The sequence below is a fragment of the Pipra filicauda genome, unplaced genomic scaffold, assembly GCF_003945595.2.
Source record: "Pipra filicauda isolate LSUMZ 115617 unplaced genomic scaffold, ASM394559v2 scaffold20_size4479445_pilon, whole genome shotgun sequence".
Classification (NCBI taxonomy): domain Eukaryota; kingdom Metazoa; phylum Chordata; class Aves; order Passeriformes; family Pipridae; genus Pipra; species Pipra filicauda.
This window is the reverse complement of record NW_024104321.1, coordinates 1,620,003-1,642,608: the sequence shown is the minus strand read 5'-3', so window position 1 is coordinate 1,642,608 and position 22,606 is coordinate 1,620,003. Positions and strand designations below refer to the sequence as shown.

Genomic DNA, 22,606 nt, shown 5'->3' with positions numbered 1-22,606 from the left:
CTTAGTAATAACATTCAGGGAATTATGCTGCTTTATTGACGTACAAGATAAAGAAAAAATTTGAGATTTCATTTAAGAATTGGCCTCCAAAGGGGCATTCTGATGTTCACCTGGAGGAGCATGACATAATTTAAATGTGATTTTTATACGCAAAGATAGAGTTTCAAAGCAAGGAATATAACTCCTTATTAAATCATCATGAGTGCTTCACTTGTAAAAGTTGCTTGCCTGAGCATTCTGTCAGTAGCTTAGTTATGTTCTTCTGCCTGACAGATGTAGAATAGTGTGTAACAATAAGATATTGATGCAGCATAAGCCTACTCAGCACTTTTCTGGTGGCAAAGTGCATTAATGGCAGAGCTGTCACAAAGCATCCAAGAGAAAATGGAAACTACGGTTCAGAATAGCACAAGATGCATCCTACTGTCTTATACTGTTAAATAAAAGTAGTACTTCAGACAACTGATTAAATATCTCACAAGATTTAACTGGAGAAAATGAGATATTTTCTTCATACTTCAGAGAAAAGTAAGGTTTAAATTTCAAACAATATTTTCTTACTCATCAATCTAGGACATCAGCAATCATAATTGCTAATCAACTGCTTCCAGAACAGCAGGGAATGGCACAATTCCTTTTGTCATAGAGTAGCTACCACAGCAAAGCCGCTGTTGTGTTTCACTGAAATACAATACAGGGTCCTGGAAAATGTGTCTTTGGAAGGCAGGCTACAGACTTTCCAGATGCTGCTAAGACATTAATAACCAACATAACTAGCAGGTTGTCAGTGGGCTATTTTAAAATCTAACAAGTCCTTTTACATTAAAAATTAGGAAGAGGACCCAATCTCATACAATTTAGTACACCAAAGGCAAGAGCAATCATCTACACCAGCTGTGGAAACAACACTCATAGTCCACTGCAGGTTGAATTATTTCACAAGCTGTTTATCCCTCCTGTAAATTGTTTGAATTGGCATTGGGTAACAATTGACTTAATTTACAATTGTACAGGTAGCAAGAAGTATCCTACTTTGGTATTCAGAAAATTCAAATTAAACCTACTCTAAGCTCAGAGTAATCCACAAACATTCCCTGTGTAAATTTTCATTGCTTTCTTGTCACATACTCACGGTTATTCACCCACCAGAGAACATCTTGCATGAGTCATATAGTGTACCCATGAATCTGGAATGACACAGATTTAAGTCAGGATTTCTCTTTATCTGGAATATGGTATCAGTGAACTATCCTGTATCTGGAATATAGTACCTCTCTTCAACAACAGGCAGAGAACTGTTACCATTTTTTCACTAAGAAATGCTCGATTTTTACTTCCTTTTGAGCAAAAGTCACTGCTAGAAACTAAAGGCTCAGACACACAAAAAAAGCACCGGAAAAAACCACAAGGTAAAACCAGGAAAAAATCAGTCATGTTGCCATTACAGCACTGAACAGTTAAAATCCAAATAATTTAGCTTAGGAAACACATCTTGCATCACAAACATTAGGACATAATTGTCCTATTCCACATGTCTCTGGGTCTACACTGCTTAATGTCCAGCTTTTTAATTTATGCTTCTTATTACTGGGAAGACACAATACAAGAAAAAAAGAGTCAACAATTGTTTTTCAATTAGGCACTGTTTGAAAAAGAAAACCTGCAGAATTAAAAAAACAGCAGCTGCAGAAAAACACGAGTTTGGCCAGCATAACTAGAGGGGCAGCACCATTGTGCAAGAAACACTGTGTGCTGACTTGAGAGAAACACAACAGAAGTAACAATGGAATTCAAGAAGGCTAAAACCTGAAAAAAAGTGTAACCCTCCTCAGGAAGAAAAGAGAGCTAAGTGACTTGTTTGACCTTTCACTTACCATTTGAACCTCTGTTTTCAGAACTTCCATCACTTTGGCAATCCGGCATTTCACTCTCCTCTCTTAGATCTGAATGTTCAGGAAGCACGACACTCTTCTTTCCGAAGGAGATTTAGCCACAAGGATCACTTATTCTCTTTCATTTTCTGTCCCATTTTTTTCTGTCGTTCTTGAAGTACATTTTCACGTTCTTCCATAGGAGTATCCTCAGAGGACACAAACTGAACATTCCTCTTTGTTGCTGTGACTCTTGTAGAGTTTCCATTCTTTTTACATTTTCTTTCTGACTTATCTAGAAAGAGATATAAGAAAACATAATCCAGAACATGACTAAAACAGTCCTTCCTTCAAAATGCAGCATCCTCATCTTACTTGACTTGCAAGGAAGACGACCACAGAAGCTCAAGTACCATTGTCCATCTCCCTACATATGTCTAAAGAAAAAGTTGCAAGTTAATTAGATGAATTTGATATTAGATATATTGTAGGCAGGGAAGGGGAAAACACTGTTTCATATAACTAAAAACTAATTGATTATTCAAAAACTGCCATGACAACATTTTGGACTTCAAGAGGTAGCTATGTAGGAGTCATTAAAAGCCAGCTGGGCCATCAAGGCCAGGGTCTTATAATGTCAAGCAGCAACAATACTTGAACTCTGGATTTATCTCACATTTTGAAGCATATTTTAAAAAATTCAATTCCTCTGGCATGAAGAGCCAGCATCACAGGAATCTCCCAGGTCACAGGAACATAGGAGGTAGCAGTGACTTAAGCACCTTCTCCAAGAAAGTCTGAATAAAATGCAGCTTGCTATTAGAGATGAGTATACTGGCATCCACAGGTGCTGATGGCATTTTTGGTTTTTCATTACACTTGGGTATGTTTTGTTGATCCAGGAACAGAGCCCTCCTTTGGCATTACATGGATGTAAGAGGAAGCATAGTCTGAAGGATTACAACCTTGCAATAAAGAAAGAGCAAAGAATTGTGTCTTGCATGGTAGGTCACAAATAGTGAGACAAATCTTACAATGTTCAGTGCTAAAAAAGTTTCTTTATGAGATTCTATAATCTCTTGGCAGCATTGTTCAAAATCTTCATCCATTTTGTGACTCACTGTGAAATATGCAGTATCTCTCAAAGCACAAGCACTGTGCCTAGGGAGACAATCTGAAATTTTACACTCATTGTTTTCTACCAGCTAATGAAACCCTTTATTTTGCTTAGAATGATTTTGTTGTTTTCATAGGTAGGTTCTCAAAGGTTATCTCAGTGAATATTTTCATCATAACAACAGAAAAGTTCACACAGAATCACGTAGAATATGCCGAGTTGGAAGGGAACCAAAAGAATCATTCGAGTCCAACTCCTGGCCCTGCACAGGATGATTCCCAAGATTAAAGCAAAAGCAATAGTTACTGATCAACACATTGATAACAATTTCATGCCCAGTTTATTTAATGCTACAACATTTACAGCCTTGCAAGAAATACTCTCTGTAGGTGTTTAAAATTATCTAATCCCATATCTACTGTCTACAGATGACATTTATCAAGTTATGCATTTAAAAATTTTCTAAATTAGGGATAAAAATACATCCTCACCTTCGGGACCCTAATCTGGGTTGTATTCTAAAACATTGCTACAGATTAGATATATGTCCTTCAGAAAATCTCGTGCAGTTAGGTGCTGGTGCAATCTTGGAGAGAAGTGTTCAGAGGTCCTTTGGCTGTTTAATAACAGCATTATGATCAGGTGCCTACAAATGAAATATTCCTGCTCAGAGATTTTATGCAATAGCTAGCAAAATTAATTACATTCACAAAGTCAAATTTGGTGTTTCTTAAAAACACCAAATATTTTTGAAGCATCCAAAGATGCAGAAATTAACCAGTTAGTTTCCTGAAAATAGAAGGGCTATTTCAGCTGGCTTTGAAGAGACAGACCAGAAGAAGCAGAAAAAAAAGAAGCAGGAAGGTAAGAAGCATGTGTGGGGCAGAGAAGGGAACAGGCACCCAAAGTGGGATTCATTTCACTTCCTTTCAGAAAATCACAGCAAAGAAACCTGAGATTTTCTTTGTTGTTGGCAGCAAGAAAAAGGTTGCAGGAATTGAACCTTTGAAGCACCTGTCCTAGTCATCTACTTTAGAATGAAATAACTGGACACAGAGGTGCCAATTTCTTTCTACTCAGACCATAAAAGGAGCCTAATGGCTAGTTTAGATGAGAACATTTATGTTTGTCTAGGTTATTCATATCTCAGAAACTACAAGGAAAGGAAAAGACAAGTCAGTGGATGCTTAGCAGAATGGGACTGAAACACAAAAGTCTTAAAATTACAGCTGACTTTGAAGTATGTGCCCTAGCTTAAACTTATTCAATAAATTAAATGAGAAGTGTATAGAGAGTGTATAGGAGCAAGACAAAAACACACAGTCCTTATTGTTGATCTTATACCAAGGAAAGCAACAGAAGAAACAGGGAAAAGAATCTGATAATTTATTTGACAAACTCCTGCTTGTATTCCTCTTCTTGCAGAAACCATTGACAGTCAATTTAAGAGCTTTAGGCTTTATTAAAACAGCCCTATAGGTATTGGTTATGACTATAAAGAAAGAGATCTCTCTGCTTTTCAGTGCTGTAACACGCCTACATATCCAAGCCTTTTCATAGGCAACCTTTGCTAGTGTTTGGTGTAACTGGCACTTGGACTAGATGATCCTTGTAAGTAACTTCCAGCACTTCCAGTGGATGCCACACTTAAACTAATCAGAAAATTTTAGTCAACTGATGCAACTGCAAACACATTAAAAATCAAATGCCATCACATGAAAAATGATTGAGAGAAAATTACCACCAACCCAAATACTGTATTAGCTGCTAACTTACAGTAGCAAAGTTTTATCTGTACAATATCCTCACCTGCATTATTTTTTGATGCAGGAATTTCAGCAGCTTCATAACAGTCCTCAAAAACAGTTTTCTTTCAGCACAGGTAGGCCATGGGATTTTGCAAACCTCGTCATGATCATTATTAAACAATGCTTATATCTAGAGCATGAGAAGAAAAGATATTTCAGATATAAGACCACACAAATTTTTTATAATCTCTTCCAAAAAGATGAGTACCAAAATTAAACTGAATACTCATCTGGATAAGACAAGCTATGAAAAGTTATCTTCTTGGCCTTAAAAAGTTATAGTACAGCAAAAATAAAATACCTTCTCTAAGAAACACCTTTTAGAGTTTCAATTCCATGAAAAAAATGTATGATAAACTAATGAGAAAGGGATGAGATTCACCACCCTCATGGCTGCTTATTTTGTTACCTATTTTGTTGTCCTTTAACTTGAATCTTTATGGCAGCTAGAGAGGGAACAGGCAAGGCTCAGCAGAAAAGTGCCAGCTTTTTGGTAAGATGGGGGTTTTTAAAATTTTATTTTTAATAATTTAAATAAGGTGCCTCATGTTGCATACTTCCGAGTTGTACTCTGTTTTTCCATCTTGACTACCAAAAGGTATGGAAGGAATTTCAAACCTTATTATAGAAGGCACTCATTAACGGTATTAAAACTTCTGTTGCTGAAACAAATTAATCAGAGAGGCATATTCATATTTTGAGCACCTTCCTTAAAGCACACTGTCAGATGTCTAGAAAGTTCAGCATGTCCTCTCAATGAATTTTGTTAAGCAATGCAACTAAAAATTTATTTCCAAGTTACTTAAACAGAAGTTGGACCTTAGCTTTCTAATTTGTCAAGTTTTCACATAGCTGAAGTGTGGTGGGGCAAAAACAGTTTTCCCCCTGAAGTTATAAAATGGTAAACCCCCAGGGGGTGGTGACCCTTGAGGTTCGAGCCAATGAGCGCTTCTGCAAAATATAAACATATCACAAGCAGATCGGAAAAGAAAGAAGTAGTAGTGGTTGTGGGTGAGGTGACCATGTTGTAGAGCCACGAGGAGAAGCAGGAGGAGTCCCACTGGGGGCTGAGTCGAGGACTGTGTGTTTTTGTCTTGCTCCTATACACTCTCTATACACTCTATACTGTTCCAAGTCCCTGCAGCCCCCCCAGTGCAAGACTGGGCTAATATCTGTAGCTGATAAGGTAGAAGTTTCTCCACCGTGAGCAGCAGCAGCAGCAGCAGAACAGCACTGACCGAGGAAAAGTGGCAGAGAGCCAGAAGAGATAAGAGATAAGAGAGAAGCAGCAAACAAGCATGCAGCCGAGCAAGAGAGACACAGAGTTGTCCGAGAGAAAGAGAGTCAGCAGCAGAGAGAGCAGAACTAAGCTCTACAGGAAGAGAGAGAGTTGGGGTAAGAACTGAACCAAAACCCCCCAAACTCCTTGGAGACCCCTCCTAGAGAGAGGAGGATGATGGACTCTTACTTGAAAGAGTCTTGGAGTGCTACAGCACTGCAGAAAGGAGCTGAAAAGTTCAGAGAAGGAATGCGGAGGGGGTGACCTTGCCCTCCCCCACTGCTACTGCCAAGCTGGCAGTTTTGAGTCGGAGCACGGGAGTTCTGCAAAGGGGGCTTGAATCCCCTGAAGATACAGACCGTCACAAAGACCCCTGAGCTTCATTGATATGACTGTGGTGAAGTGACCTTTGTCCGGGTGAACACAGCCCACGGAAGAGAAGACCCTCGCTTGAAGTCGAGTGGCCGAGAGGGCTTGGATACCCCCTCGTGTGTACTGGCAGAGATCCAGCTACAGCTGCTGCATGGAAGAGAGAGAGAGAGAGAGATAGACTGCTGCCCTGGAGAGAATGCTGCTCTGAAAGTGGAAAGGATCTCTTCCTTCTTCCCTCCTGGACTTTTATTTGGAAGGGAGAAGAGATTTGATCCATTGTAAATATTGCTCTGTCATGGTAGAGATAGTTAAGTTTGTGTGTATAATGTATTGTAATATTTATATTTGTACAGTCATTGTAATATATTCCCTGCCCCCATTTTGAGTCTTGTCTGGTGTCTGGAAAACCCATCTCACACTGGGTTGAGATGTGGGAGGGGGGCTAGGACTCAAGAATTGGATTTTGGGGCCCTCAAACCATGACATGAAGAAAGAAATTGAAATTTTTATGAAATAATTTAAACTTGAAATTACATTCCATGAGTAGCAGTGTGACCACTGTTCTTTTTCAGTAAAAATACCTTTCACTTTTCGGTAAAGATGTTTTCAGAAAAAACAATCTTTTTCCTAGCTACCTTTCAAGCACCACATATTCTTCACTAATTAGGGCACACCTAACCATCTTGAAGCCACTGAAGTGAATGTCTGAAGTAAATCTATACATCTGTCAAATAAGCATGAGTAGGTGAGAATGGAGAAAAAATTGGGTCAAGGCCAATCTCTTTACTCAGAAAACACTTTAGACACATGCTTTCAGCATCATTTTGTCTAAGTAAATTTTAAGAGATCGGGTTCAGGTACCTGAATAATAAAATTCATAATTTCAAACATATTTTACAAGAGGTGACCAATCCTGTGCCTGCCTGAAGAGACGAATCACTCACAGCCTCTCATTACCAAAGGATCCACCAGACCAGATGACGTGCCTTGGAAGATCACAAGCCACTGCCTAGAGATGGTTCCTCAATCACAGAAGAGGACCTGCATGTACTGCATGAGGGAACTGGCAACAGTCCTTTTACATGGCAAATTTCTCTGAGCATCCTTTCAGATTAACAATATTCAGGGAGTTCCTGTCACAAGATGGGAAGCACACACGCTGTATCCAGGCAGTGATTACACAGGGTATTTATATGACCGTAGATGCAACCATCACGTATCAAAAAAAGAATTGCTCCTCCGATATGACAAACAAGTATCCAGTCATACAATGTGTCTGTCCTGACCTGTACAGCTCTCAAATGCTGCTAATAAAAGTTAAAATACTTTTATACAGTTGTAAAGTAAGATACACGTGGGTATTCCCCAAAAATACGGAGGCAGTGGAAAGAATTCAAAAAGGTTTATTTGAAGGCAAGAACCCCAGAAACTCACAAAGAATATTCTGCACCAGCAATGAGAGCGCTGGGCCTGAGAAAGTAATGCCTCCTGATCTTTTCCAGGCTTCTTATCTTCTCTGGCCTCCCTCCTCCAGCCTCTAGGCAGGCACAGCCTGTAACCCTGTGAGGGTTTATCTCTCCTCAAACCAGAGAGAGAGAGACTGCTGCTTCTTCTCTGGGGCACAGGAGGGAAAGAAACACTTCCCTCATCCTTGAAAAAGGGGTTTCTTCTTAGACAGAAAGTCTCCCTAAGCAACATTTAATCAAGCTCTAATTTCCCCATTACAAATTCTTCTGAAAAGGGGTACCTACAACAGTTATGCCAAACAACGAAATGGACCTCCTAGAATTAAAAAAGGAAAACAGCACTAATCTGCTTCTATTTCATTTTTCTAGCTAAGGAAAACACACCAATGTACAAATGTAAGTGTTCCATGAGTTGGAATGCTTTTACTTCGTGTTCTGCAACAGTACAAGCTGTATATGTACATGTAAAAAAAGTAACCCTTCTTAACAGCAGCACCTCCCATCTTCCCAAGCTGCTGACAACGTCCTCCCTGTTTCATTTCAAATGGAAAACATGAATATATATAAAACGTCGTTATTCAGTATCATATTGGAATGGGCTGCCCAGAGAGGTGGTGGATTCACCATCCCTGGAGATTTTTAAACGCAGATTGGACGTGGTACTGAGTGCCATTATCTAGTAAATGGACTGGATTTGGACCAAGGGTTGGACTAGATGATCTCGGAGGTCTTTTCCAACCCAATCGATTCTATGATTCTATGATTCTATTCTATGATTCTATGATTCCACCTAGAAGAAAAGTGGATTTTCAGACAGAAACAAACATAACAGCACATTCAAATCAGGCCACCTCCATTAAGAGTCAATTTTATTTTTTTTTGTAAATAAGCTCCATATTCCACCAAATAATAAACTGGTCTGTCATCAGGAAGGCTATCAAAGACTATTTTCTCACAAACTGGTGCCATACCTCTGCCAAGAAATCTTGCCTGTCCCCAGCATTCTGCTATTCCTTTGGTTGGGTTGAGTAACAGCTCTCTAATCCCACAGAAGGACTGTCCAGTCACATACCCAAAGAACTGGTCACTAAACCAATATAGGACAGAACTGCAACTGTCTCTCAGCACAAACCAATCTGGGTCTCTTTACATACCATACACAACCATACACACACAACCATTTTCCGTGTGTCTTGACTTAAATCTCTACACCTGTCAAGATTAGCTGAAATTTGGCCAAAGTTCCTGGAGGTGGAGGGAAGGAAAAAGTCAAACAGCATTTCTAGGAAAAAAATTTATGTGGGCACTGAAACACACATTAGCTGTATCTGAATAAGCACATGATTGGATTGGTTTGTTGAGGAATACATTCAGTGCAGGTAGCTCAGGGTGCAGCTGCAGCGCCAGCTGCAGATTGAGCTCTGGGTGGCAAGACCCCAGGAAAGAGATGGTGACCTGCCAACCCTTTGCATAACAAAGGGCCCGGGGACCTGTGGCCCAGCCGGGTGACCGGACACTCAGAGACACGGCAGGAGCCAATGACCCCCAGACTTTCACTCTCTTAGACTTTAAGGGTATAAAAGTCCAGGATGTCTTTTTTTCAGGGTCCCTCCTGGGAGGCAGCAGCTAGAGCTGTTACTTTTTAATTTAGTTATTGTACTAAGATTAAATTACTTTAAGGATCGAGACTCTGCTATAGGAAACCTGGGGTAGAGCCGGTAAGGAAACCTGGTCTGAATGTGTGAGTGTTGGGTGCGTGGCTATGAAGTGGCTTCGGTCCTAGCCCAGGTAGTGTAAGAGTGACTGTCAGAGTGGCTACTGGATACTCAGAAATTTCCTTAACAGGTTAAATTACAGTAGTACACTAGATATGTATAAGATTTATATTTATTTAATTCAGTCATTCTAATGGTTTCATCTTTGACTTGTGTATTAATTTCCTAGTAATCTTGCTTTACGAGCATGAAACTTCACCAGCTGTGAAGAGATTTGTGGTTTTTTCCACCGCAATACTGTTGTACCTTTACTTGCTGAAGTCAAAGATCCTAGACACCTATCCAAGCTCAGTAGGTCACATTTTGTGGGCATCACAGCAATAGAAAGGGAGAAAAATAATTGACCAAATAGTGACAATGACAATCTACTTTTTGAACTGTTGGCTAACAAGACTTCCACAATTAAAACATCAAAAGATTAACATAAATGCAGTAAATGCACAAAATACAAACATTGGTTAAGTTTTTCTCACAATGTTTTAACAAACCATTTCTCAGTTTTGTTTCTGATATATAATTCGCCACTGGTTCAACATTTCTCAGCAGGCTCTTCAAGTAAGTTTTCTGATGGCTTCAGAGTGCAGTCTCATGTGTGAATTTTGAAAATCTCTTTTCTCACCTGAAAACAAATTTAGTTTGCCCTAGTTTTCTCTAAAAAAAAAAACAAAAACAAAAACAAAAAAAAACCCACACAACACAAAACCCCTCACAGTAATACAAATACTTTTCTTATCTACTCGACTTTCAAGTATTTTAAAGGTCAGTTATTATTATGCTCTCTGCTTCAAGCAGGAAATTTAAAAATTCTCTACTTGTTATATTAAACTTTTGCTAGGAGCTGCAGTCAAAGAAAAGGCATGTACATCTTTCCTAAGAAGTGAGTTTTCACAAGTGTGAGACCTAATGATCCTGAAGAAAAAATTGTATTAAAAACCTTATTTGCAAACAGAGATTTTTTTGTCAATGAAAATTCTCTTAAATTGAGTGAAATTTCACGGTGATAGTCTCATTACTTCATCAAATTTTTTTTTCTGCCAGTTCATTCAAGGAAAAGAATCCTAGCACTCCATTTCAAATTGCTACAGTTACTACCAAGAACAATAAGTATGACTCAAACTACTGACACTCATTCAGAAAATGTGAAACATCACCTTCTCCTCATCTCTGATCTTAGCAAGACTTCCATAAAAGTATTTCCTGGTGCACAGATTAATTATGGCAAATTCCTGGAATTCTGTTACAGTAGGGAATCATGTATTAGATCTGTTTTATGTCACCGCATCTCTATGCCTGAGAAGGAGTGGTTCATGTGGTGGAAAGAAATTGCAGGAGATCACTGTTCCAGGACTGCATCTGCCACCTACATAATATGCAACCTTCAGAGGCAGAGGTAGATGTCCCCTGAAGATATTTACAAACTTTATTCTAGGTAAGTTCTATCATAGAAAAACAACACAATTCAGTTTTTCAGGACTGGCTAATCACAGTCCACCTATGTGATATTCCTTTGACATGATCCTCAGCCTGCTTTGTTCATCCTGGGTAGATGGAGTTGGAGAAGAAAAGGTTCTGCTAGCTGCATACCTGCTTATGTGAAGACTGCTGTAAGACAAGTACAGAGGCTATGCAATGTGTGCAGGAGGAGGTAATACAAGAATAACACAGGCAGGGACGCAGAACTCAAACATTGACATTTGTACTCTACTGTAAGACTTGGCTCTGCCTGAATTTCAGACAGTCCTCATTTGACTTCTGAACTTAAAGTATTCATTTTTTCCAGGTGTCTGGAGAGTGAGAACACTGATTTTGACTGTGTGCCTCATCAGGAAGATTTGTCCTTCAACAGATGTGTTTCATCAAACTGCCACAGTACTTAGCACCTTTCCCTCAGTGGTTGTTCTTGTTTTGCAAGCCTCTGTGGCTTCCAAGCTGTTCTGCCAGTGATCAGATAAAACAGAAAATGCACAAAAAATATCCCACTCTTCAGGATATGGCTTCTTTGGGAAAGGCAGCACAAACACTCTCATACAAACTTTGGCACTAAGGCGAAGAGAAGGACAAAGCCTTTTTCTCCACAGCTAAATAAGGTTCCCAGGAACTCAAGCTATGCTGCAAGAGAACAATCTGTCTTCAAGACTTCATGCAGTTTCTGAGGAGGCCATAAAAGAAATACCTGACTCAGAGAAATGTATGTATGTACAAAATTTCTTCACCCTTTGTAGTCCATGCTTCTTCAGGGCTTTAGACAATCTTTACTAAGTGGCTCTGTCTTTCTGGCATTTCCTCCCCAGGTTTGAATACATGAATACACCAAAGAGACTTTTTTCAATCTCCTTCTTGACCCCTTAGGCCCTCTGTGCTGGCCTGAAGTTAAGAAATAGAGAATATGAACAAGTAATGAGGAAGCTGCATCCATCAGCATTTACTTTGATTCCTTTCAAATGCAAATTAGATAATATACCAGAAGATACATAATATTGGAGCAAATATTTAAAAATACTTTTCACATCTTCTAACTCAAATACAGTTATCAATAGCAATTTTGGGCAAATAGTTACCTAAGCTGATAATAATTTTGTCGAGCTGCCCTACCAAAAAGTCACATGTTCTCCTCTAGCACTGTAAGATGTACATGAAAACTTAAAACTGCATCAAATAAACAGCTCTATAAAAAGAAGAATACTGAAAGATCTCTTGAAATGTTCTTGTGTATGAAGGATAATCACTACAAATATACCAGCATGTAAAAACTATGCATAGATTTGTAATATAGATGGTACATTAAATTAACCAATCTATATTTTAGAGGGATTCTATGAACAATAAGAAATGCAGATCACACTACTTTATTATATTTATATTCTACAAGTGCTTGAGGAGCAGAAGAAAAATCTGCCCTCAAGAGTGTTTTAATATAGCTAATTATTTATACAGCTATTTCAAAAGATGTGCCATGCTGCTCATCTAAAATGCCATATTCACATTCTCACCAATATCAAAACACAGCTAAAGTCTTTTCAAATATGAATTTGGATTACAATAGTGACATCAGGTGGTCATCGTTGTTAATTACTGCTGTGTACTGTCATGAAATCCCTGCTATGATGGTAATGCCCATGTGTATACTTCAAGTAGTGGTAAATCAGCTAGCACTGCTTGTACAGCAACTACAGAGGTGAATTCCCTACAGATTGTCAATGTGCAGTTTAAATTCACAGTCAAACATTTTAAATATAACCCTGTGTACAATGTAGCACAGCCCATGACGTACTGCCAAAAGTACGAGCAGAATACAAAGGCAGAGCATCCACCACAGGATGGGCTGCACCCTTAAAAGGCTGGCATCAAAAGCCTGAAGAAGATCATCTGAACCATACAGGCATTGACACAAAGTGCCAGACATTTGAGCAGCATCAAATTCTGTGGCTAAATTCTGTCTCCACAAATGCATCCACACCACCTAGTCCTGGTACTGGCTCTGGCCCTTACTCAGCCTCTCTGCTGATGAGAATTCCACTTGTGCCCATGTGTTCTTGCTCCTTGAGCGCTTTATAGCTGTGCAAAACTATTTGTATGTACAGGCTGGATGGGTGCCAATGCACACCCTCCAACCAGTCCTCTTATTTGGATAATCAGAGAACCAGCACAGAGGCAAGTGCCCTCATGCCTCAGAAGCCAACTTTGCTGCAGCAGATGAAGTCACAGAGACTTCAATTAATCATGCACATAAGGGCTCAGCTGGCTGGAATCAATATGCTTGGCTTTTGGGATGGCTGAGAGGACTTCACTGGACAGCAAGAGATCAAGGATCACTGAGTAGTCAGGAATGCAATGAATGACCATGTGCTTATTTTTCCCATAGAAACCCTCACAGTGATGTTCTTTGTAGCCAGAAAGGTGTTGATGAGACACTGCATTTTGGCTACTGTTGAGCAGTGCTGCCCTAGCATCAAAGCTCCAACACCAATCTGTCCAACATTTTTCCCATCCCTAAAGGCCAGTAGGCTGGGGGTAGGCAAGAGGCTGGGAAGGGACAAAGCCAGGATAGTTGACCCAAGCTGAGCAAAGAGATATTCCATACTAAATGATATTGCACCCAGTAATAAAACTAAGAGAAAGGAGGAACGGAAAGAAGGGCATTCCTCATTAAGATGTTTGTCTTCTGGAGCATCCATTATGCATACCAAGGCCCTACTTCCCAATTATTGGCTGGACATCATCTTCTAATGGGATGATTAAACTGCCTTCATCTCAAGTCGTGAGTTCTTTTTCATCTTATATTCTTATATCAGGTCCTGCTAAGGAGGGGAGTGATAGAGTGGCTGGTTGGGCACTTGGTGAACAGTCAAAGTCAACTCACTACATCTTTACACAGAACAAAACCACTAAGTCAGCTCTTCCCTATAGGAACATCACACCAAGGTGCTTCTGAAAGGACACAGTCCAATTACAGCCCAATTTTTTTTTCTCTGTGTGTTTTTCTAGGTGTCCCGGCCATTTCCATCAATAAAGCAATAAATCATCTGTATTATTTGTGCTTTACTTGACACCAAAATGAGACTGCTGAAAAAGTATCCAAAAGCTTAGCAGGTACTTAGTACTTAGAAGCACTCAATAACAGAATAAAAAGAAAATCTCAACTTGTACTGTTTTTCAAAGAGGTATGGGACACTTGGACACCAGAAGAGGTTCATAATTCTTTTTTAATTGTCAGGCAGACACAGCACATGAAAAGCAGACACTTGTAGAAAAGCAATGTATGATGACATGTATTCATAAACACAGAAGCCTTCAGAGAGTTTAACATCTTCCATAAGTCAACCTAAAGCTACTATCTCCTTCCTAAGCCTAAATTGCATAATAAATGAATAATCAGAAATCTGAATGATTTTTTTTAAATATCGATTATATAAACCCCATGTAATCTTACCTGTCTTTGTCCTCATTATTTTCTGCCTCTTTCCCATCTATTCCTTGTACTCATTAATTAGTTTTGATCAATTTAGAGACTATTTAAGAAAACAGAATCTATCTTTTGTTTTGTTTGTCTTAAGTACAAATATTTCTAACCCAAGTTTAAACCTTTGATCCCTAAAGAAAGAATAAAAATTATTATTTTCCTAGAAGAACTTTAAACTCTTCCAGACTTACAGAAGCAAGTTAGACTCAAATTTCCAATCTCAACTTGTCTCAGAAGTTCTCACTCAAGGAAAATTTAAGTGGGATTAACTTCCCATTTTGTCACTCAGGAAAGGTGCAACAGCAGAACAAACTTCTTAATTTTGAAACTGCAATATTTTCTGATGCATCTGTGCTGAAGATGAAAAGGATTTGCATCCTGCATATTTCCTCTTTTATCTTTATTTTGCCTATAAATACAGCACAACTACTACAACATAAATACCTTCAGTTTGAGGGTCATGTTCTAAACTACTTTGTATTTGACGCTCTTAAAAGTTACTCTTCATAAAAATTTTGAAAATTTAGTTGTGATAAATTTGCTGATATATGCATCTGTACTAGCGATTTTCTCTTTTGGAAATATTTACACAGGGATGTATTTCTGGTTTACAGAACCAGATGAAATTTCTTTTTTTCCTTGAAGACCACAAGGTGGCATGTGAAACATACAATAAACATACTTGAAAGAATAGAGTATAAAAGTTCTACCAGATGACCGTTACCTGAGTACTCAGACAGTTTTAAAAAGCAGTCTAAATTTTTGGGGGAGGTTTGCCTTTTTCAGTCCAAGCTTTTTGCAATGGAAAGGGAATTAGGTGTGCAAGCCTTTTATTAACAAGGAGGGATTATTCTTTCTAATATAAAAGTATATAATAGCATTCTAACACAGACAATGGGCCTTGATACCCACTGAGTAATCAGTGTAAACTTCAGAAAATTTCTTCCGTGATTTCCATTCAACAACCATAAGAACCAGATGAACATCCTGCACGTGGCTGTGGTGCTAAATCTTCATTTTAATGAAAACTTAATTAAGAGCTTTTTTAAACATTAAACTCTATTTTAAAATGGAAAAATATGGCATATGGCACTGTTTTGCTACACCACGGAAGGTCTGAGCCTGTTCACATTGATGTTTGAGTACAGTGAAAATTTTTTCACTTATCTCACACACTTCCAAATTCAGCAGATTCAGCAGACGCCATTGGGATGCCTAAAGGACTCTGAAGCTGTAAGGATGTTAACTGCTAGGAGCTGTTTGTTGGGGTGTCTTCTTTTCACACACTCTCTCTGAGATGATAACATTACATTTTTGCCATGGCCAAGAAAGATTGCATCATGTTGATGTGTCCAATTTTCTAAACCGCACTCCAGGGAAACAACTTCGCTCCTCAGATCACTTCAAACACATTCCAAAACCCATGTCTGCCCCATCCCAACTACCACCTCAGCCTGTCTGTGCTATTCTCTCCTGTACAATGGGGAGCTGTGGTAACTCAATGCCTGCTAAATCTTTACAGGCACTTAATATATTGACCGAATGTCAATAAGTTGATTAAAGACACCCACAGAAGAGCTAATACTGATGGGCATTCAGACGAGTTGAACCTGCAGGAGTGGTATTGGCACATGGACTAGTAAATTAAGCCCTCATTTGATATAGGATTTGCACATATATTGTTTATATTATTTAAATTTTTTAAATTATATTTTTCTGGAATTTACCCTCTCCCAAACTGTTACATTTGTGCTGAAAATATGCCTTACGTTATTCCTAGATGACACATGCTTATTATTTTTACAAAGAGGAAGAGAGGGCCACGTGTTTATGGCCAAAAAAATGATTAACATGGTTGATTCATTTTGTCTTACTATAAATTACTTTAAACGTAAGTACTATTGCTAAAAGGCATAGACTTTCAGCAGAATAGTCATCAGGAATTACCTGCTCCTAAATGAACAAGAATTAATTGCACTTACTAACAAAATGACTCAGTCTTGGATTCTCAGAATCACAGAATCTGGGCCAGATTTGACCTTGTTCAAACCAGAAGGTTTTCAAACCTGGAAACTGGAGCTATTGCTTCTATTGAGCATTCAGCCTTGTACTATACTAAGTATCTTGAGTTCCTACAAGTCTTAGCTCCTCATTTCACTTACAGATAGGCTGCATCTTAATTTGATTTCAAGGCACATAGGCGTTGTCAAATAAACACGACAATTTTTTCCCTTACAGAAATGCCAATACAAACCACAAACCAAAAAGCAAATGCAAATGTTTATCATTTCTAGCTCCTTGATTTGACCACCTGATTCTACACATCCATTCGATTACCTACACCTCACCTTGCAGTCTTGTAGCTAAGTAATGAATGTTGTTATCCTTTATGACTCTGTCATGATTCATAGCTTGACAGGTATTTGGAAAGAATTGTAGCTATTCAAACTCCAGGACAGAGATCCAACAGATTATGTACTTCTGGGAACTGTAATTATAGACCTAGGAAATTTGTGACATTCTAGGAGGTGCTTTGAATCATAGAATTATAGAATGGTTTGGGTTGGAAGGGGCTGTAAAAATCATCTAGTTCCAACCCTCCTGCAATGGGGGTTGGATCTAGACCAGGTTTTTTAGAGCTCCATCTAGCCTGGCCTTGAACACTTGCAGGGATGGGGCATCCACACCTTCTCTGGGCAACCTGTTCCAGTGCCTTACCACCTTCACAGTAAAGATTTTTTTTCCTAATATCTAATCTAATCCTACTTTCAGTTGTAATCCATTCCCCCTCGTCCTGTCACTACATTCTCTTGTACATCTCATACATCTTTCCTGTTGGCTCCTTTTAGGTACTGTAAGGCTGCAATTAGGTCACTCCTAAGCTTTCTCTTTTCTAGGCTGAACACTTCCAATTCTTTCAACCTTTACCCGGAGCAGAGGTGCTCCATCCTTCTAATAATCTCGGTGTCCCTCCTCTGGATTTGTTCCAACAGGTTTATGTCCTTCCTGTGCGGGGGACCCCAGAGCTGGACACAGTACTCCAGGCAGGGTCCCAGCAGAGCAGAGGGGGAGAATCACCTCCCTCAATCTGCTGACTTTGCATCAACCTGCTGCACCTGTAAAACAGTTTAAATTTAAGAAGAGAAAAAGAAGGAAGAAAAATAAATTTTGCTCTAATGCACTGCTGAAAGAAAATTTTTCAGCTTTCTCTCAGCTGAAATAATTTTGTGGGAAACACCAAGAACATCAGCATTTTAGACATTTTAGAAAACCAAAATAAAGGTTAAAACCTAGAAGTAGGGTGAAGGGGGAAGCTAAAGAATTTGAGGAAATACCCAGCCTAAAAAATGAACATAGCCTAATCCTGAATATAGTAGACCACTGAATACCTTATACTACCTGCCCTTGTAAAGTCAGAAGTGTCAGGGAATGCTCCTAGGCCTGCCTGGCACTCATCTGCTAGAAATTAGAATTCTATTAGAATAATCCCTTTTGGCTCATGAGAAATACCACTCTTCTAAACAATCTCCATGTTTCAGGAATTAAAGCTAGGAACTATTCATAACAGGCATTTCTGATACAGATTCTCTGTTTCGGGTGGATGACTGTCATCCTGTGCTAGTTGGCCTTATTGCTAAGAAATGATCCAGCACATGTTTACTAGATTCAGCACCTAGGATAAACCTGGACTCCACATGGTCCCAGAGAATCCAAGTAAGCATATGTTGAAAAAGGTACAGAAGAGTACCACAGTGTTATTTTGTCCAAGAAGAACCCTTCAAAATCTCATTTCCTTCCTCCTTCTCTGCTGAGCTTTTCCCTCTGCATTACTTCCACACAGAGAGGTTCACTGTGTTCATGAGAAGCTGGTGGCTAGGAAGAGGACTAGCTTCATTAAGTTGCCCGGGTCCCACAAGGAAGAGGAGAACAGAAGAAGCTCAGTGAAAATAGCAAATAAACATTGAAATTATGCAAGTGTGGGGTGGCTTTGTTAAACTGCTAGTGCTGAAAGGAAATGCCATTTATCTTCAAAGGAACACCAGAGACATTATCCTGACATCATACTCATGACACGTCACCACCATATGTGCACCGGCAATAGCACAGCATGGAAATAAAAACCCAGGTGACTCAGAAGCATCGTACCCCCAGCACTTCCTCGCTCCCTCCAAACTGCCAGAAAAGCTCCCAGCAGCTCTGCCCCTTGATTCAGTCAGCTGGGTAGCGTCAACATGTTGTAATAGCTGGATACAAGTACTTTCGTGTGCATCTCTTAATAAAAAATTCTGTCAGCAGATATCTAAAACTATAGGTAACAACTTCCAAAAGAATCCAGATGTTCAGGAATAGCTCACCTAGTGTGCGGCACACGCTGACAAGGAGGAGTTTGTTAAAGCTGATAGGAGACTACACTCATGATTGCAGAGGGTGTTGGTTTCTAATAGATATAGATCTGAGCAAGTGTATCATTACATTATCAGAGTGACAGCAGGTAAAACAGGATCTCAGCCAGAATCACCTGATGTTTTGTTTCAGACAAATATCAGGATGGAAACGATTTCACACTGGTAAGAACAAGCACAATTGAAGAGGTTGCTACAAAACTCCTTCATTCCTGCAATATGGATAATACAAAATATTGAGACAAAATATTCCTTCCAAAAAGGCTAGTATAAACCAAATACCCATTCTCTTTTTGTTTAAAAGCTAAGAAAATCCACAAAATAAAAAGCAAAGACAAAGGCATTGTGCTTACTAAATAAAAACTCATTTTCTGAAACAGGATCCTTTATACAACTCTAAAGATACAACTAAAATTTAAGAACTATCAAGAGCTGAGAGAAAAATAATGCTTTTTCCCCAAATGTTTCAGAATATCTAATAGGTAACAGGGTCTGTCATGTTTAAGTCCAACAGTAAAAATACAGTAAAATTGTTCGGGATACAAAACAACTAAATATGTAAGTCCATGTTCTGACTATTGACATGATTCTATATTGCTTCATATGATCACATATAGTTTATCTAAGTATTACAAATTAGCGTATTTAAGACTAGCATTTCCCTGTCCTCAAGGTAGTCATATCCAGTAAATGTTGATAATGGATATTAAATGTTATATGATCACAGGAAATTAGTGACTTAAGCAGATGTTCAATTATCTTTATGAGACATAACCACTTTTGCTACTTGATTTTAATCACTTACCATTTTTTTTACTACTTTGCTAAAAATATGACAGCTTGTTATACAATCGTCCCAAATTTTATGGGCAAGATAATAATTCCATCTTGCTGGGCCTGTTATTTTAAATTATGTCATAAATAGGATCCTACTTGCAAAATACCTGTAAATATCACCAAAAAGAAGAAGAAAAAAAAAAGTAGTCTGAAAAATGAGGCAGGACAGATGCTGATCATCACAGCAGAGGTGCCACTGTTTCATGGGAGCTTTAGTATCTGTCCTCTCTGAATATTGTGTCACTTTGTATGGGAAGCACAGCACCAGAAGGCAAGGCAGCTGAGGTGGAAGAATATGAGGTGGAAGAAGATGATACACAGGTAGCTCTCTTCCCAGGTCTTTTCCAAATTGGTCACAGCTAGGTGACACATCCAGACTGAGATCCATCCTGGATCCCAACACACAGTCATAGCTTCTAAACACCTGTGTGAATACCTGTTTACAGCAGAAATATAAAAGCCCTTTCCAGCTTATACTGCCCACAGGGAAGAATCTCAGAAAGCAAATACCACCTCAGTCTGGAAAATGTGTTTCATTTCAGTTGTTATTTTATTTGATCTTTTAAAGAGATACAAGGAAAGAAAAGCATTTTACAAGTCTGTATCATCATATACTGATCACATAGTAGCCGCCCTCCTAGATTTCGCAAGCTGAAGACTAAGCTCACTGACGTAGCTGTCACACTTTCTGAACCATTCATTACAACCCTATCAAACCACTAGGAATACTACACACACGAAAAGTATCCTCTTTGCTGTGGACCTTTGCTTATCTCATTATCAGTGGAGATCTTCAGAGAATTCTCCTGTGAAAGGAAGAGTCAGACCAAAGACTTCTTAACAAGAATGAAAAGGACTGTGTGGGAAATCTCACAAGTTAAGAATTCAAAGAAGAAACCAAGAGGCAGCTATTTATCTGTCACATGATCTCAATACTGTTTCCATCATTTAGAAACAGTATTTAACAAAAACTTCTGTTTTATCAAAAGTTTGATCTACTTTAGGACCTCAGCCTTGCCACCAAACTGCTGTTAGGGATAGGGCTTAGGGAGTCACAACACCTACAGTTCCAGGAACACTGCATGCCAAGGGAAGCATGGCACTGCACCAACATTGCTGCCTCTACATCCACGTTTTAGAACCACAATAACTTCCTTGGGGTTTAAGTTACTATACTTAAAACTATATAATATACATTAAATCAACACAGCACATGGCAATAAGGTGCAAATAATTTTTTAGTATAGTGACATAATATCTTAATGGGAAATATCATAAGCATGTATTTACACATTGGTTTTGTAGTGTATGCTCACAGTAATTGTCCGTTGCATAATATTTTCTTTAGGAAACAAAATCCTTCTTATATATCAAAGCTGAAATGGTATGACAAATAGTACTACCAACATGATAAATACAGAGAGGGATATGCATAAACATATACCCAAAAACTGCATATTGCAAATATTGCCTCAAAATTACAATTCTGGGAAACCACCTAGTGGATCTAAAGGACACAGGCTAAGTGAAAACTGAAAGTAGAGTAAGTCACCGCTTGCTTTATATGGTTCCTCAGTATGTTCATAATGCTGCAGCATTTGGAGGATATAAGTCATCCAAGATACAAGAAAATTGGAAAAACAGCAAAGCTACTAAAGTACTAGGACCTAGACAGAATGGAAAAATAGTTGCCATGCCTTAAAATGAATGCTGTGAAATATTGAACAATATCGTAGTCTGAAAACTTAGCTCCTTTCCCTCATTCTAACCAATCCATATGTCTCGCCATTACTGGGAGAAAAGAGGAGAGGTGAAAAGCCACAGGTGCTTAGGCCCTGATCCACACACATGGAAAGGTGATTTGCTGTTTACCTCTCTTTCATCATGTGGAACTGTCACTCCTTGTGGAAAGCTACAGACTTCTAAATTAAAGCATTTTGTTAGTCTGTGAGAACTTGACTTGGTGAACAGGCCTTACGAAACCTTCCTGCGCAACCCTCATGTAAAGCTCTCATAAACACCTCAGTGTATCAGGCAGCTTGCCTTGAGCAGGGGCAAGGGTGAACTCGCACTTACTGGAAATTTCGAAATTACCTTTTTGAAATGCCGCTATCCTTAAAAGTCTTCCTAGTACAGACAGGAGATAAGCAAGTGCGTGAGATAACGCTCTTCTCACTTCACCTGAGCAGTGAATATATCTGGGATGGGGCACTGAGCAACCTGGTCCAGTGGAAGGTTCCCTGCCCATGGCAAGGGAGTTGGAACTGGATGATCTTTAAGGTGCCTTCCAACTCAAACCATTCTATGATTGTATGGAGTGAACGAATCACCGCGGCGATCTGCGTTCGGCTCTGGCATCCTGCATCATCTTTCAGAAACAGAACTAACACGTCCCTCGCCGCCCTCCCGGACAGAGGGGGATGCTTCCCTCTCTCCCCCTCTCCAGCCTGAGTACTGCCCCCCGGTGGGGTGGGGGGATGTTCCATCCATGGCCGAGGGATGACTCCCGGTACCTGGCTCCCCGAAGAAGGAGACTCCGGCCTGGCGCCGCTCTCCCTGGGGTCAGCGTGGACCGGCTCCGCGCTCCCTCAGCTCGCTCCTCCCACCGACGCGGGAACCGCGGGAGGCCCTTTCCGTGCGGAAGGGAAGTGGCTCCTCCGTGGGGCAGAAGGAGGAGAGGATCGCCGGCACACTGGGGAGGAGGCTGGCCGGGGAGGT

General features: G+C 39.5%; 1 long non-coding RNA gene across 1 annotated transcript in view; it reads right to left on the bottom strand.

The window, feature by feature from the left end:
* The window catches only part of LOC120323195, a 70,607-nt gene extending 48,140 nt beyond the window's left edge, over nt 1-22,467 (bottom strand). The window contains exons 1-2 of the long non-coding RNA XR_005563434.1: nt 21,983-22,467; nt 1,875-2,166 (exon numbers count right to left, since the gene is read on the bottom strand). This is a non-coding gene — a long non-coding RNA (uncharacterized LOC120323195). The remainder of the gene's footprint in view (nt 1-1,874; nt 2,167-21,982) is intronic.
* Nucleotides 22,468-22,606: the final 139 nt, after the last annotated feature.